At 37.6% G+C, this 16,105-nt stretch overlaps 1 protein-coding gene across 4 annotated transcripts in view; it reads left to right on the top strand.

Annotated features, from left to right (window-relative positions):
* CTNNA3 (catenin alpha 3) overlaps positions 1 to 16,105 on the top strand; it is a 1,725,675-nt gene that overhangs the window by 1,149,219 nt on the left and 560,351 nt on the right. The window lies entirely within an intron of this gene.

Here is a 16,105-nt window from a genome sequence, read left to right on the forward strand (position 1 = left end):
TCATTGTAGTTTTGATTTGCATTTCTCTAATGATTAGTGATGTTGAGCATCCTTTCATTTGTCTGTTGGCAATCTGTATTATCTTCTTTGGAGAAATGTCTATTTAGGTCTTCTGCCCATTTTTGGGTTGGGTTGTTTGTTTTTTTGTTATTGAGCTGCATGAGCTGCTTGTAAATCTTGGAGATTAATCCTTCGTCAGTGGCTTCATTTGCAAATATTTTCTCCCATTCTGAGGGTTGTCTTTTGGTCTTGTTTATGGTTTCCTTTGCTGTGCAAAAGCTTTTAAGTTTCATTAGGTCCCATTTGTTTATTTGTGTTTTTATTTCTATTTCTCTAGGAGCTGGGTCAAAAAGGATCTTGCTGTGATTTATGTCATAGAGTGTTCTGCCTATGTTTTCCTCTAAGAGTTTGATAGTGTCTGGCTTTACACTTAGGTCTTTAATCCATTTTGAGTTTATTTTTGTGTGTGGTGTCAGGGAGTATTCTAATTCCATGCTTTTACATGTACCTGTCCAATTTTCCCAGCACCACTTGTTGAAGAGGCTGTCTTTTCTCCACTGTATGTGCTTGCCTCCTTTATCAAACATAAGGTGACCATATGTGTGTGGGTTTATCTCTGGGCTTTCTATCCTGTTCCATTGATCTATATTTCTGTTTTTGTGCCAGTACCAAACTGTCTTGATTACTGTAGCTTTGTAATATAGTCTGAAGTCAGGGAGCCTGATTCCTCCAGCTCCATTTTTCGTTCTCAAGATTGCTTTGGCTATTCGGGGTCTTTTGTGTCTCCATACAAATTGTGAAATTTTTTGTTCTAGTTCTGTGAAAAATGCCAGTGGTAGTTTGATAGGGATTGCATTGAATCTGTAGATTGCTTTGGGTAGTATAGTCATTTTCACAATGTTGATTCTTCCAATCCAAGAACATGGTATATCTCTCCATCTATTTGTATCATCTTTAATTTCTTTCATCAGTGTCCTATAATTTTCTGCATACAGGTCTTTTGTCTCCTTAGGTAGGTTTATTCCTAGATATTTTATTCTTTTTGTTGCAATGGTAAACGGGAGTGTTTTCTTAATTTCACTTTCAGATTTTTCATCATTAGTATATAGGAATGCAAGAGATTTCTGTGCATTAATTTTGTATCCTGCTACTTTACCAAATTCATTGATTAGCTCTAGGAGTTTTCTGGTGGCAGTTTTAGGATTCTCTATGTATAGTATCATGTCATCTGCAAACAGTGACAGCTTTACTTCCTCTTTTCCGATTTGGATTCCTTTTATTTCTTTGTCTTCTCTGATTGCTGTGGCTAACACTTCCAAAATTATGTTGAATAATAGTGGTGAGAGTGGGCAACCTTGTCTTGTTCCTGATCTTAGTGGAAATGGTTTCAGTTTTTCACCATTGAGGACAATGTTGGCTGTGGGTTTGTCATATATGGCCTTTATTATGTTGAGAAAAGTTCCCTCTATGCCTACTTTCTGCAGGGCTTTTATCATAAATGGGTGTTGAATTTTGTCGAAAGCTTTCTCTGCATCTATTGAGATGATCAAATGGTTTTTCTCCTTCAATTTGTTAATATGATGTATCACGTTGATTGATTTGCGTATATTGAAGAATCCTTGCATTCCTGGAATAAACCCCACTTGATCATGGTGTATAATCCTTTTAATGTGCTGTTGGATTCTGTTTGCTAGTATTTTGGTGAGGGTTTTTGCATCTATATTCATCAGTGATATTGGTCTGTAATTTTATTTTTTTTGTAGTATCTTTGTCTGGTTTTGGTATCAGGGTGATGGTGGCCTCGTAGAATGAGTTGGGGAGTGTTCCTCCCTCCAATTGCAGATGTTTTAAGCATTGTATTAACAGAAGGGATCTGGCCTATGGGTTTAGCTACTTGGCTTAAGAGTTTCTCTTTTTGTCATTCATTCATACTGCAAATATTTGTTGAAATCACACTGCATAAGGTGACATATTTGAGAATGATGCCACAAATGCAAGGTCTCTGCCCTCAAGAAACCTGCAGCTTATCAGAGAGTACTGACAATAAAGTGACATAGAATATATCGGGTTGGCCAGAAAATTCATTTTTTTCCGTAAGATGGCTCCAGCAGTACTTAGATGCTTTTAATTTGATTCAAAACAATTTTGTTAGATTGTATTGTGACAGCTGTCATATCAGCGTGCATTTTAAAAAAGCTTATCAAAATTGGTGAATTTTTGCGTAGCCATTTTAATATTGAAGATGGAAGGAAAAAGCAAGATTTTCAGCATATTATGCTTTATTATTTCAAGAAAGGTAAAAACGCAACTGAAACGTTAAAAAGGATTGGTGCAGCGTATGGAGAAGGTCCTGTGACTGATCGAACATGTCAAAAGTGGTTTGTGATGTTTCATGCTGGAGATTTCTCATTGGACGATGCTCCAGGGTCTGGTAGACCAGTTGAAGTTGATAGCGGTCAAATTGAGACATTAATTGAGAACAATCAACGTTATACCACACAGGAGATAGCTAACATACTCAAAATATCCAAACCAAGAGTTGAAAATCATTTGCACCAGCTTGGTTATGTTAATCACTTTGGTGTTCGGGTTCCACGTAAGTTAAGTGAAAAATACCTTCTTGACCGTATTTCCGCATGTGATTCTCTACTTAAACGTAAGGAAAACGTTCCGTTTTTTAATATTTTTTTATTTCTTTGGGCTGTGCAGGGCTCCTAGATGCGGCATGCACACTTTTAGTTGTGGCATGCATGTGGATCTAGTTCCCTGACTGGGGATCTAATCCGGGCCTCCTGCATTGGTAGCGCAGAATCTTACCCACTGGCCTACCAGGGAAATCCCGAAAACATTGTTTTTATAACAAATTGTGACGAGCAATGAAAAGTGGGTACTGTACAATAATGTGGAATGGAAGAGATCTTGGGGCAAGCGGAATGAACCACCACCAACCACACCAATTGCGGATCTTCATGCAAAGAAGGTGATGTTGTGTATATGGTGGGATTGAAAGGGAGTCCTCTATTATGAGCTTTTTTCCAGAAAATCAAACGATTGATTCCAACAAGTACTGCTCCCATTTAGACCAACTGAAAGCAGCACTCGATGAAAAACGTCCAGAATTAGTCAACAGAAAACACATAATCTTCCATCAGGATAACTTGAGACTGCATGTTTCTTTGGTGACCAGGCAAAAACTGTTACAGCTTGGCTGGGAAGTTCTGATTCATCTGCCATATCCACCAGACATGGCACCTTCAGATTTCAATTTATTTCGGTCTTTACAAAATTCTCTTAATGGAAAAAATTTCAATTCCCTGGAAGACTGTAAAAGGCACCTGGAACAGTTCTTTGCTCAAAAAGATAAAAAAATTTGGCAAGATGGAATTATGAAGCTGCCTGAAAAATGGCAGAAGGTAGGGGAACAAAACAGTGAATATGTTGTTCAATAAAGTTCTTGGTGAAAATGAAAAATGTATCTTTTATTTTTACTTTAAAAACTAAAAGAATCTTTTGGCCAACCCAATAGTATGAAAATTCAGGGTACAATGGGCAGAAGAGCAGAGGACAGAGGCAAAGCATGACCCAGACAAGGAAGATGGAGAGGTTTATTGGAGGAGGTTTATTATAAGCTTCATGAGAACGGAGAACACATGTTATTCAATTTTATATCCCTTATATTTAATTAAGACTCTTCACATGGTTCTCAATAAATGTTTATTGAGTGAAAGAATGACAATGAAAGGAAAAATGAATTCACATATCAGAACCAATTACTGGGCTCCATGTGCCAAGAAAGAAATTCCTGGGAAAGCCAGGACTTTGGGGGTTTCCTCCCTCTTTTATTTAAAAAATTTCCTTAATAACAGATTAGAATAAAGTCATTTTTTCTAATTGGCAAGTATTTTAATACAATTATTTACTTAATGCTTATGATATAATCAAAAGTTATACTTAGTAATAAAAAATTTAAAATAATCTTGTTAAATCTCTTTAAAAAGAATCTTTAACTTTTCCCATATAGGTTATTACAGAATTTTGAGTAGAGTTCCCTGTGCTATACAGTAGGTCCTTGCTGATGATCTATTTTGTATATAGTAGTGTGTATATGTCGATCCTAACCTAATTTATCCCTCCCCCCGACCTTTCCCCTTTGCTAACCATAATTTGTTTTTGAAGCCTGTGAGTCTGTTTCTGTTTTGTAAATAAGTTCATTTGTATCATCTTTTTAGATTCCACATATAAGTGATATCATATGATATTTGTCTTTTTCTGTCTGACTTACTTCACTTAGTATGATAATCTCTAGGTTCATCCATGCTGCGCAAATGACATTATTTCATTCTTTTTTATGGCTGAGTAATATTCCATTGTTTATATGTACCACATCTTCTTTATCCATTCCTCTGTCGATGGACATTTATGTTGCTTCCATGTCTTGGCTATTGTAAATAGTGCTGCAGTGAACATTGGGGTGCATGTGTCTTTTCGGATAATGGTTTTGTCCACATATATGCCCAGGAGTGGGATTGCTGGATCATATGGTAGTTCTAGTTTTAGGTTTTTAAGGAGCTTTCAAACTGTTCTCCCTAGTGAGTGTACCAATTTACATTCCCACCAACAGTGTAGGAGGATTCCCTTTTCTCCACACCGCCTCCAGCATTTATTGTTTGTAGACTTTTTGATGATGGCCATTCTGATGAGTGTGAGGTGATACCTCACTGTAGTTTTGATTTTCATTTCTCTAGTAATTAATGATGTTGAGTATCTTTTCATGTGCCTGTTGGCCATCTGTATGTCTTCTTTGGAGAAATGTCTATTTAGATCTTCTGCCCATTTTTTGATTGGGTTGTTTGTTTTTTCCGATATTGAGCTGCATGAGCTGTTTGTATATTTTGGAGATTAATCCCTTGTTGGTTGCTTCATCTGCAAATATTTTCTCCCATAAAATGAAGTTTAAAAACTGCTAATGTTTACTGATCAAGTACTGTCAGAGCCTGGAGTGGTATCCTCATTTATAATCATGGAACTGTGGGATAGAAACTGAAGTAATTCATTAAAATCACTCAGCTAGAACAGTTCCACTTCCAGGAAGGATGGAATAGACATACTTTCCCTATCAGTTACATTGTGTTCAAATAAACATATATATATTTATATATATATAAAGCAAATATAAGAAGACTCTGAAAGGTGGAGAGAAGAAGGCAGTCTCACTAAGGACCCTGAGTCCAAAGAAATGACGTGATGGTAAGATCCCTGGGTTTTCTTTTTACTTCACATATCCCACAACTGGAGCTGAGGAAGCCAGCAACCCAGAAACTGGCAAATAAACACACAAACACAACTGCAATAAAAGCCTTCTCCTTTTAGCCAAAGGAACAGGAACAGGACAGCCTAGGAAGATAGAAAGCTTGTAAAGAAAGCTAGAAAGCTTGTACTCTACTCCAGCAAAAAAAAAAAATACAGTATAAATGGGGGCCCCACTCCTCCTACACCAGCAAAGGTCAAGTGGGGAGCCTAACCTTCCACCAAAAGAGAACCAAATAGAAGTATTAGAATACAATAACTGAAATAATTTTTAAAATACATTTATTTACTTATTTATTTTATTTTTATTTTTGTCTGCGTTGGGTCTTCGTTGCTGCGTGCGGGCTTTCTCTAGTTGCAGTGAGCGGGGGCTACTCTTCGTTGTGGTGCACGGGCTTCTCATTGCAGTCGCTTCTCTTGTTGCGGAGCATGGGCTCTAGGCATGCAGGCTTCAGTGGTTGCAGCACGTGGGCTCAGTAGTTGTGGCTCGCAGGCTCTAGAGCGCAGGCTCAGGAGTTGTGGTGCACGGGCTTAGTTGCTCCGCGGCATGTGGGATCTTACCGGACCAGGGCTCGAACCTGTGTCCCCTGCATTGGCAGGCAGATTCTTAACCACCACACCACCAGGGAAGCCCTGAAATAATAATTTTTTAAAAAGACCTCAATAAATGGGCTCAATAACTGAATGGAAAGGACAGAGGTAAGAATCAGTCAACTGAAAGATAAAACAATAGAAATTATCAAATCTGAACAATGGGGAGAAAATAGACTGAGAAAACACACAGGCACATGGGCACATACACACACACACAGTCATAGGAGTATGTGGGACCATAACAAAATATCTAACATTTGCGTCCTTGGAATTGTAGAAGGAGAGGAGAGAAAGGTCAGCTTAAAAAGCACTTAAAGAAATGCTAGCTGAAAACTTCCCAAATTTGGCCAAAGCCCCAAAACTTAGAGATGCAAGAATCTGGGAAAACCCCAAACATAAGTCCAAAGAAATCCACACCAAGACCCATTAGCATCAAATTTCTGAAAACTAAAGACAAAGGAAAGAAACTTTAAACAGTCAGAAGCATTACATTTTATATAGAGGATAAACAATTCAAACAACACTGAATTTCTCACCAGAAACCATAAAGGCCAACAGAAAATGATGCAACGTTTTTCAAGTGCTGAAAGAAAAGAACTGTCAGCTCAGAATCTCATATCCAGTAGAAGCATCCTTCTGCAATGAAGGGGAAATCAAGGCATCCTAAGATGAAAGAAAACTAAAAGAATGTGTCAGTAGCTGAATTACACTAGAACAATGACTATCTTGATCATTTTGGAATTTAACTAAGAAATAATTCATTATGTTGGGTTTAACTTTTATCTTGTGTTGTTCTTCTGACCAGACTTAGCTTGATGCTGACAACTTCACCCAAAGACCCCCTCGTCCACTAGATCAGGGTCCTCAGGATGAAGTCCACAGCCCATTCACACCAGAATCAGCTGTAATGTTTGTAGAAATGCAGATTCTTTCGCATCACTCTAGACTTACTGGATCAGAGTCTCAGACAAGGTGGCACTAAAACTGTATTTTAAACAAGCCCCAGGTGATTCCTGTCCACACTGGAGACAGATGCACAGCGCGAGACTGCAAGGGACCTTTGTCAGAGCCACCATCTGTGGGCAAAGTGGGAGTGATTTCTTTATCAACACACACTCAGCTTTGTGCTGGGCTTCGTCTCACACCTCTCTGCCCTTTATAATGGAATTCCTTTGCTGTTCTGCCCACTGCAGCATAGCACCTCCTAACAGGTGAGGCATCCAGCTGAACTTCAGGATACTCAGCAACTGAACCCACAGTTATTTTCACAAGGGTATTTTCAGGCCATGTATTCAGCCTGATTCAAGGCTCCCAAGCACTGGATTCCACAACTGTGGTGACAGGTTTTAAAGCGCAGAGCTGTTGCTTTGAGGGGCACCCATTTTTCATTCTTGTTCATTGCCTTTGTCCACAGGATACAGTGGCAAGAGCCTCAGATGTCAGATTGGCCTGGGTTCGAATCCCTGCCTGGCCATATTCTAGTTACCAATTAGCATTCTCTCTCTGAACCTATTCTCTCATTGAAAACAGAAGAAATTCCTGAACTCAAAAGGTTGTTAGGAGAACTTGTGGAGGGGAGGTGAAATGGAATAGTGAGGAAAAGCACAGTCTCTGGAGTTCAGAGACAGCTGGTATGAATTCCACCTCTGCCTCTTGCCAGATGTAGGATGTGGGGCGTGTTATTTTACCTCTCTAAGCCTCGTGTTCAAAGTGAGGATAATACTCCCTTGACCGAGATTAATTGAAATGATCCAGACAAATGGAATGTGCTCAATAAATTGCAACTATTATTATTTTTAGTTTGGGGAAAGAACTTTTCACAGTGTCAGGGATGCAAGAATTTTTGCCTATTATTGTTAATTAAATAATTTTTTTAAATATTTAAATTATTTACTTAAAAAAATATTTAAATTTTCTAAGCAGAATTATCAGCTGTGCCACTGTGAAGTGGACTTCAGAGTCACTAAGACCTGGGATGAATGCCTGCCTGAGAATTTCTTACCTCTGTGGCTTTGGCACAGGTTGCTTAATTTTTCTTAGCCTCGTATTTTCCTAAAGGGAGGCACAGTAATATTTACCTCACAGGATTGGTGTAAGACTCTAAAAGAATTTAGTTCTCCTTTTTCCCTCCCTTCCTATCCCCTTCTGCCTCCCTGGTCCTCTCTCTCTGCAGAAAAAAAGATACTGGCTAGGACAGTAGCTGAATTTTCAATCAAATTCTGAATAAAAATACTGATATTTAATTTGTACTAAATCTTGATTGCAGCTTTCAAATGATAGATATAGCCAGAGGACTCTGGTCCTCTTGACTAAAATCAAGATTGTGATTATTTGTTCTGGAAACCAGTTATCATGCTTTCTAGGTTCTCGAATTCACAATCACACATATAGTCAAGTGCCTTCCTGGGACATCCGACCCATGCAATATTGTCAATATTAAAAGAAGGGATGTGGTTAATTTCAGACCCCAGTTGGGTCTGGAGTATAGACTAACATTCCTCTCTTGAGGATAAACTATGGCATGGGCATCCTTGAATCCATAAGTTGCATGTCTATTTTTTAGAGGAAAATTCATAATGAAAAAACTGTATTTGCAGAAAACTCAAAGTAACCATGGACAATGATTTTTCTGAAGTGTCTTATACTTTGCCTAATGCTCAATAATTTGATTGCGTGAGGTAGTCGCTTGCCAGAAGGAAGATCAACGTGGTTTAGAGCCCTTTTCAATCTGTTTCTGTTCAGATGAACTGGGAAATATTTTTGGATGATAGATCTGTGATTTATATACTTCACAAACTGAAAATACTATCCAGATATAAGGAGCAAGATATTTTCTTTTTTTTTCTGTTCTAATTTCTTTTTTTTCTTTTATTTTTACATATTTCACTGGTCCTTTTAACTCTATTTCCCTCTAATATTTCAGAGGGCTATTCCTTCTCTACAAAAACATAACAGAAACTTTGCTCTCATTCCATACCTTACTGGATTTTTCAGTGAACATTGACCAAAACAAAATAGTGATTACATTTTTTCTTTCCGCCTGACTGTCATGCATTATTGTCGTTTACCCTTTTCTTTTTTTCTTCCTTTCTATCCTGCTCCATTGCACCTTGGTTTATCACCATAGTATGGGAGCATTTCTAAGTTAAATTTTCCTCAGTAGGGCAGCAACAGGAAAGATAATTAAATGGATATTTGGGCACTAGTTTCGTCTGTGTTCATCTATCTGCACAATCTTGAAAACAGACATGATAGTCTTTTGAGGAAGCTATTGCTGTTTGAAAAGTGTGGTATTTAATCTGGATAACTTCCCCAGAGTAAAAAATTCCTGAAATGTCATTAGTTTCTATTATGTTTTAAGAGCACATTAAGCATTGTACTATTATCAGCATGAAGTACATTAGTATTACAGTTCTTCAAAGAATGATGTTATTCTTTTGATATTGCTGATGGTGATCTGCTGCCCAAAGTCGTCCAAAAAAGTATAGCCTGAACTGGAATTAATGGTGTTGTCTATGGCTAAGAAAGTGGTTTTGATTAAATACAAGAATATACCTATTCACTATAAGTAAGGAAAACTCTAAGATATTAAATGACTAAACTGTGTTTTAAAACTGAGGGTAAGGGGTATTAAAATAGAAAGGGTATTTTTATTTCTGCTAATATTCATCTTGCTGAAAACTGTAGATTCTGGGCAGGTAAAAATGAATAGGCAATTCAGTAGAAAAAGTCTTTAACCAGAATTTCTCATATGTATTTGTTATGTAATGATTTTGTTGAACTTCAGTAAAATTTAGTGAAGCACTTTGTGTGAAGCACAGAATTTTTCCTGTAATCCTGGAGTGTTACAGTTATTAATTTTAAACAGAAAATGCTATCTCTTTTCTCGTTAATGGTGCGAGACAGATGCTTTACCTGAAGCTATGGTCTGTGAGCAACCCTAGTAGACAATCACATCATTCATATTACGTTAGGATTGTGCTTTTGGCATTTGCTTATTCAGAAATAATGCATATCATTAGAATTTTTTTTACTGTGATTGCATTTTTAGTTGATGTACTCTGCTAGACCTAACATTGAAATGCAATAACACAGAACATCAGTGGATTCTCCAAATTTTGAGAAAGATATATACATATTGAACTAAGAGGTTTTATATTTCATATGAACCTGAACCACAGAAAATATTTTCATCTTTTCTCTAGAAGACCAATGCACGACATAAGCCATTTCTCTTACATGCACTGTTTCTGTTACTTTATATGAGTATGTGGTATATCAGCCCAGTGCATAGATACTTGTTATCAGAGCCCCATCATTCCATTTGTCATTAGAAGAAACATTAGTTTCATGGGAAACTGTACAAATTGGATTCCAAACATCTGATAACCAGATGGTAAGTTAGCCTCAATGTAGTGCAAACATTTTCTGTTTGCAAGACTGATGTTTGCACACACATCTTTAGCAGATGATGGTAAAGCATTGCATAGAAGAATCATGTCTCCTGAGTCACACAGAAAGGAACATCTTCCGCAAATCTATTTTCTCTTCTCTTTTTGCAAAGGCTGATGGATTCTTTTAAATACAAAGATATTTTGAGAAATATTTTGAAAGTTAAATGTGGAGAAGTGTGTCTCCAATCTGGGAAGCTTTTCTTTCTCTTTCTTTTTTCCTCCCCATTTAAAGATAAGGCTTAGAAAATCTCACTCATCTAGGTTATTGTTTCTTTTGTTTTGTTTTGTTTTGTTTTTTGTTTTGTTTTGTTTGGAGTGGCCTAAATGGAGTGATAACCATGCACAATGAGATCGTCAGTCATCTTCAAGTCCCAACATATAAAATACATGTACATATATATAGATAGATAGATAACTTATGTCTAGTGCACATGCCTCTGTGTGCACATGGGTTTTCACAGACTCATATTCATTTTTTATTCATGCTTCGCCATTGGAGGACATGAAGTATAATGAAAAGTTGTCCATAGGATTTGGAATCTCTAGGGACAGTGTGTATAATGGTTAAGAACATGGACTCTAAAGTCAAAGTTGCCTCTGTCATCTTGTACAAGTTAATTATGTACTCAGCTTCCTCATTTGTAACGTGACAATGACGATAGTACTACCCCATAGGCTTCTTATGGGATTAAAGGAAATAAATCTATAAAGTTCTTATAAAAGAACCTCTCAGGTAATAGGTACTGTGTATTAGCTTTCTTTTTATCTGTGAGTCTACCATCTGTACTCTACCTTGTACCCAAAAGACACAGAATTGTGATTTTGAAACACTCAACAAATATGTGTTTTCCTGTACTGGGCCTAAGTATGAGTCGTAGATCCATAACTGCTCAGCCATGCAACATTAAGTAAGCCATGTTTACCCTCATAAGCCTGCCTCCTTATCCATGAAATGGGGTCAATAATTGCTGTCCTGTTTTCATCACAGGGTTATAATGCAGACCAAAAGAGACAATTTATATGAAAGCATGTGTTTGAAATGCAGGGCAGATAGTTGTACCTCCTTTGGAGATAGCTTATCTACAAAAAGGAAAGAGGTGACTGATTCAGGCTCACTTCTTATGGTCTAGCAGGTGTGATAAGACACCTACCTATACATACAACTATAGTAAAGTTAGAATGTGTTAACACTTCAGAAAGTTCCAGAACAAGTGCTTTGGTAAAACTCAAAATATGGAGAAATTATTTCTGACTCTGAAAATAATGGAAAGAGAATATTCATCAGCCAAGCCTGAGTACATGTTCTTAAGTAATTTTTAAGTTTCTCAGTCACCTTGATTATTATCTTGCTTAAATAATGTTTTATTTAGAGCCAGGTCCATTGGAACATACACTAAGCTAAGATAATCTCAACATTTGGAGAGATTTTATTTCTTGGTGTATTAGGAGAACATTGGGATACTTTTTTTGAGAGCCCTTCCCTCAAAACTGTTTTTATCTGAGAAAGTTAAAAATGTATGTTCACAGACACTTTGCTCAAGGCATTTTTTTTTCAGCTAGGAAACATTTGGTTCTTTCTTCTTTTTAGGATAAAAGATGTTTCACTAACTCATGTGGTTTAGAAAATGTTTCCGTCAGATAATATAAAATCTTATCTGTAATTCAGGTGGGTTTTAAAAGTCGCTAGGTAGTCTATTCTGATATGTTTGGCCTTCTTAAATCCATATTTTAGAAAGACTTACATGAAGAAATAACATCTATTGCCTTTAGTTTAAGGCAATGCTGGGTTTTCTCCAGGAGCTAGGTCTCAGTGGTAATGTGGGGTGGGAGCCGTGCACCAAACCCACACATAGCTAAACCTTCTAACTAAAGGGTCTGTCTCAAGTCAGACTGCTTTTGTATCATCTTTCCTGTCTATAACAGAGTGATTTCCTTGTATCCCATTTTGGAAAGGCAAGAAATTAGAGTCATTCTTAACATCTGCATGGATTGGTGCTAAACCAAAGAAAGGTAAAGGTTGCAGACAACTTCCCTGTCCTCACCTCTCTCTTCAAAGTTTTGCCCTTCAAAAGAAAGGAAACCTAGTTTTTGAGGTTTCTACCTATATTATTTTATTAGTAATGCCTCTGCATTGAATCGACACTTTGAACCCTGTTTTATTACTGAAATGACTTTCATACCACCCACACCTGTTATTGCTCATAATATCTTACTGAAGTGCTTTTGGACATCACACTGGGCATGGGTGATTTGCAGCCATAAACAATTGTCAGTGTGGATAATAGCTGACTGCACAAGGCTGATTTGTTTGAGGTCTCTAAGCAATCAGGTTTAATATCCGGAAGTTCATTCTCTGGAACTCAACAGGAGGCTAACACCTACCGTCCAAGTTCATGTTCTGAGAATAATGATGTCCTATTGTAATTTTTGAATAAATATGTCCTGCCTATTAATTAAAATTGTTCTGTGTACAAAACATATTATTACTGTGTTTCCTGTCAGCTAATGAGTCATAGTACTGAGATGATTACTTTTGAGTAAATATTGCAAATTATACCTGCTTATTGTACTCCATCTACAGAATTCTACTATATTTGAGTGAACTTTAGATAAAGTCCATACAGAATATGATGCTATTTTTGCATGGCCATCATTACTCATTAACTGTGATAATTTTTGTCTCAGTGAAAGAAAGTAGGGGATGGTAAGGAAGACAAAATTGCAAAGCAAAAGCCTGGTATGGCTAAAGAGTGTTGTACTGGATGTTCTCCATTTTCCCCTCTACATCCCCTGTCTACCCTCCTGTGGACCTAAGATAGCATCAGTGGGGCTCCTCTGCCTTCTGGCTTTTGGTTGGGCAAGGCCAATAGGAGGCACTAGTAGAGGACTAGAGGATGGGAGAAAAGTGAGGTCTGGGTTTTGTTCCCTGGTGTCCTCCTGACAGAGCTACAGTTTATCAGAGGCTGTGTTTCTTTCCACGGCCATGGTTACTGCAGGCCCTTTGCTATAGATGCAATTCTCCCCGTTCTTTATTCCTTCAGGTCATAGAGATAGGAGGCAGAGCCTTCCTCTACTGCCAGCTCTGGTGGGCTCATCTCCTGTGTGGATTTCCCTTACCTCTGCCCCATGTCTATAAATTGTTCTGACATCCCTCTCTCTTTGGTCACCATTTCTGAGTGTCCCATCTGTTCCTGCTAGTGTTTGATTGTTACAGGTAAAAGAGAGACCAAAAAAAGAGACCAAGCTTGCAGCAAACAGTTGCTGGCTTTAAGCTTGTTTTGCTGCTTCCTAGCTGTGTAACCTCAGGCAAATCTCTTATTCTTCCTGGGCTGCAATGTCTTCAACTGCGCAATGAAGGTCAGTTGAACCAGATTCTGAGTTCTAAAAATTCTGTGTTCTGTATGCAGCTCAAGTTGTAGAAGTGGCCACCCCTATGGCGTGTCATCAATAAAGTCTTTAGTCACTTCCAAAGGAGGGGAAAAAAACAACCCTAGTGGAATTGATGTCAGCACTTAGTAATGTTGTCCATGAACTGAGGGGAAATAACTCATACATTGAAATCGCTGTATTTGGATGTTTCTCCAAGTGACTTCTTTTTTTGCATATAAACATTATCAAAATAGAGATATATTCCTTGTTATGTCTGTTGGAGTGCATCTATCTGCAGTTGGGTTAGTCTCTGATTGGTTTTAAGTGAAGCACTATCAACTATTACTTAGGCACCAATTTGGATGCAAAAGATCATTTTTAGGTCCCTGCTCTACTATTGTTTGGAAAGAATGTTTTGTGAAGCATCACTTTTCTGACTAATATGCATATGCTCTTTCATTGGACCCTATCTATTACCTGCTTCTCCTTGATTACATCATTGCAAGATGAACGAAAATAGAGTGGCAAATGAGAGTAAAGCCACATTGAGTATGTAGATGGGAAGTACAGGCACATCTCATTTTATTGTTCTTTGCTTTATTGTGCTTCAAAGATACCATGTTTTTACAGTTTGAAGGTTCCTGGCAACCTTACATCGAGCAAGTCTATTGGTGCCATTTTCCAACAGCATTATTTTTTAATTAAAGTAGGTACATTTTTTTAGACATAATGCTATCACACACTTAATGGACTACGGTGTAGTGTAAATATAACTTTTATATGCACTGGGAAACCAAATATGTATGTGACTCACTTTATTGGAGTGTTAAATTTATTGTGGTGGTCTGGAACCACACCTGCAATATCTCCAAGGTACGCCTGTATGAATGTTTGAAGAGTCCCTATATTTTAGTGTGGTTATTTCAGTGGACGGTGCTGCAGCTGTGTCAGTTACAACATTTTCAGGGCCCAGATTTTTTGATCAGTGGAGCAAATGAAAAGTTTACTGTTGTAACCTAGAGAATGGCTGTGGTGGGGGCCCGAGTCTTTGAGCCAGAAACATGAATGATCAACCAAGGTGGAAAGAAGCCAGCTCAGAGATAAGGATAACAAAATTGAATATAGTTGAGTGGCAGTGACCTCAAAGAGAGATGCAAGAAAACAATATCTCAGTAAAATGCTAGGATGATAAATTTGTATAGAGTAGCTAGCTACCTTTAGGCGATTAGGGAAATAGTGTCTTACCCGCAATATCACTGCTATTGTTTTCAGGTGCTATTTCCTTTCATTCAGGATGTTATTTTACTCTGACGTCAGGTAGTGGAGGATAGACTGTTGGTTTCTGGAGGATGTGTAATACACAGTAACGTCGTCTCTTCCGTGTTGCTCTCTGGGACTTCATGCTGTTTATTTTATTCATAGGATTCCTTGTCCCTTAGCTGTCAGTGAGGTCCCTTTATGTGATTCAACACAGCATTGAGCGATACTGAAAAATGAACCTTAAGCTTAAAAAGTTACCAAGGCATTTATTTTTTTCAGATTCAGAAGAAAGGTAAAGCAGAAAGCTGTGATTCATTTGTAGTTTAAAGTAATTTGCTAATATCTATTTTCACTGACAGTTTTCAGCCGTTTACTTCAAATCACTGTTCTGGAAATAAATTCACTCTGTTTTCTCTTTTGACCTTTTTTGATGATTACTAGTTCTCAAGATTCACAGAACAGTGATAACAGGGGTTTCCTCTAGGTAGAGCATATAGAGAAATAAGAGACATGGGTGGGATGGGAATTGACTTTTTACTGTATACCCTTTGTTATGGCATATTTTTCTCTCTGTGGATTACCTATTCAAAAACATTTTTCATGCAACCCAAAAATAAAATAAATAATCCCACTCAGTTCATGAGAATTGCTTTTGAATTTGATTTTGAATCATTTGAATATTTAAGATACAATGATTTCAACTCTGTAAGTTAAGCTGCCTATGAATCTGAGTACACATTTATCGTCATAATGTTCCTATTGAAAAGAACCAGCCCTTTTCTTTACATTTCAGATTGTTTTGTATTCACTGACACGATCTAGGACGCTAGTGACAATCATAACTGACTCCTTCCGTTTGCCACTCCTCCATCAGTCACCAAATCCTAATGATTTGAATATACGTCCCTCGTGTCCTTTCACTGTTTTACTCCAAGTCTAATCACTGTTCTAGTTTGGGACCTCATTATCTCTTAGTGAGAATCCTGAAACATTTGTTTAACTGGTCTTCTTGCCCCCAGGCTCTGCTCTCAGCAACCAGTGCTCCACATTGCAACCAAAGTTAACCTTTAATGCAGCCTTGATCATGTTCTCCTCCTGCTGGAAAGATAAGTGGCTCCCAC

The sequence above is a fragment of the Balaenoptera physalus genome, assembly GCF_965194825.1.
Source record: "Balaenoptera physalus genome assembly, chromosome: 14".
Taxonomy (NCBI): Eukaryota; Metazoa; Chordata; class Mammalia; order Artiodactyla; family Balaenopteridae; genus Balaenoptera; species Balaenoptera physalus.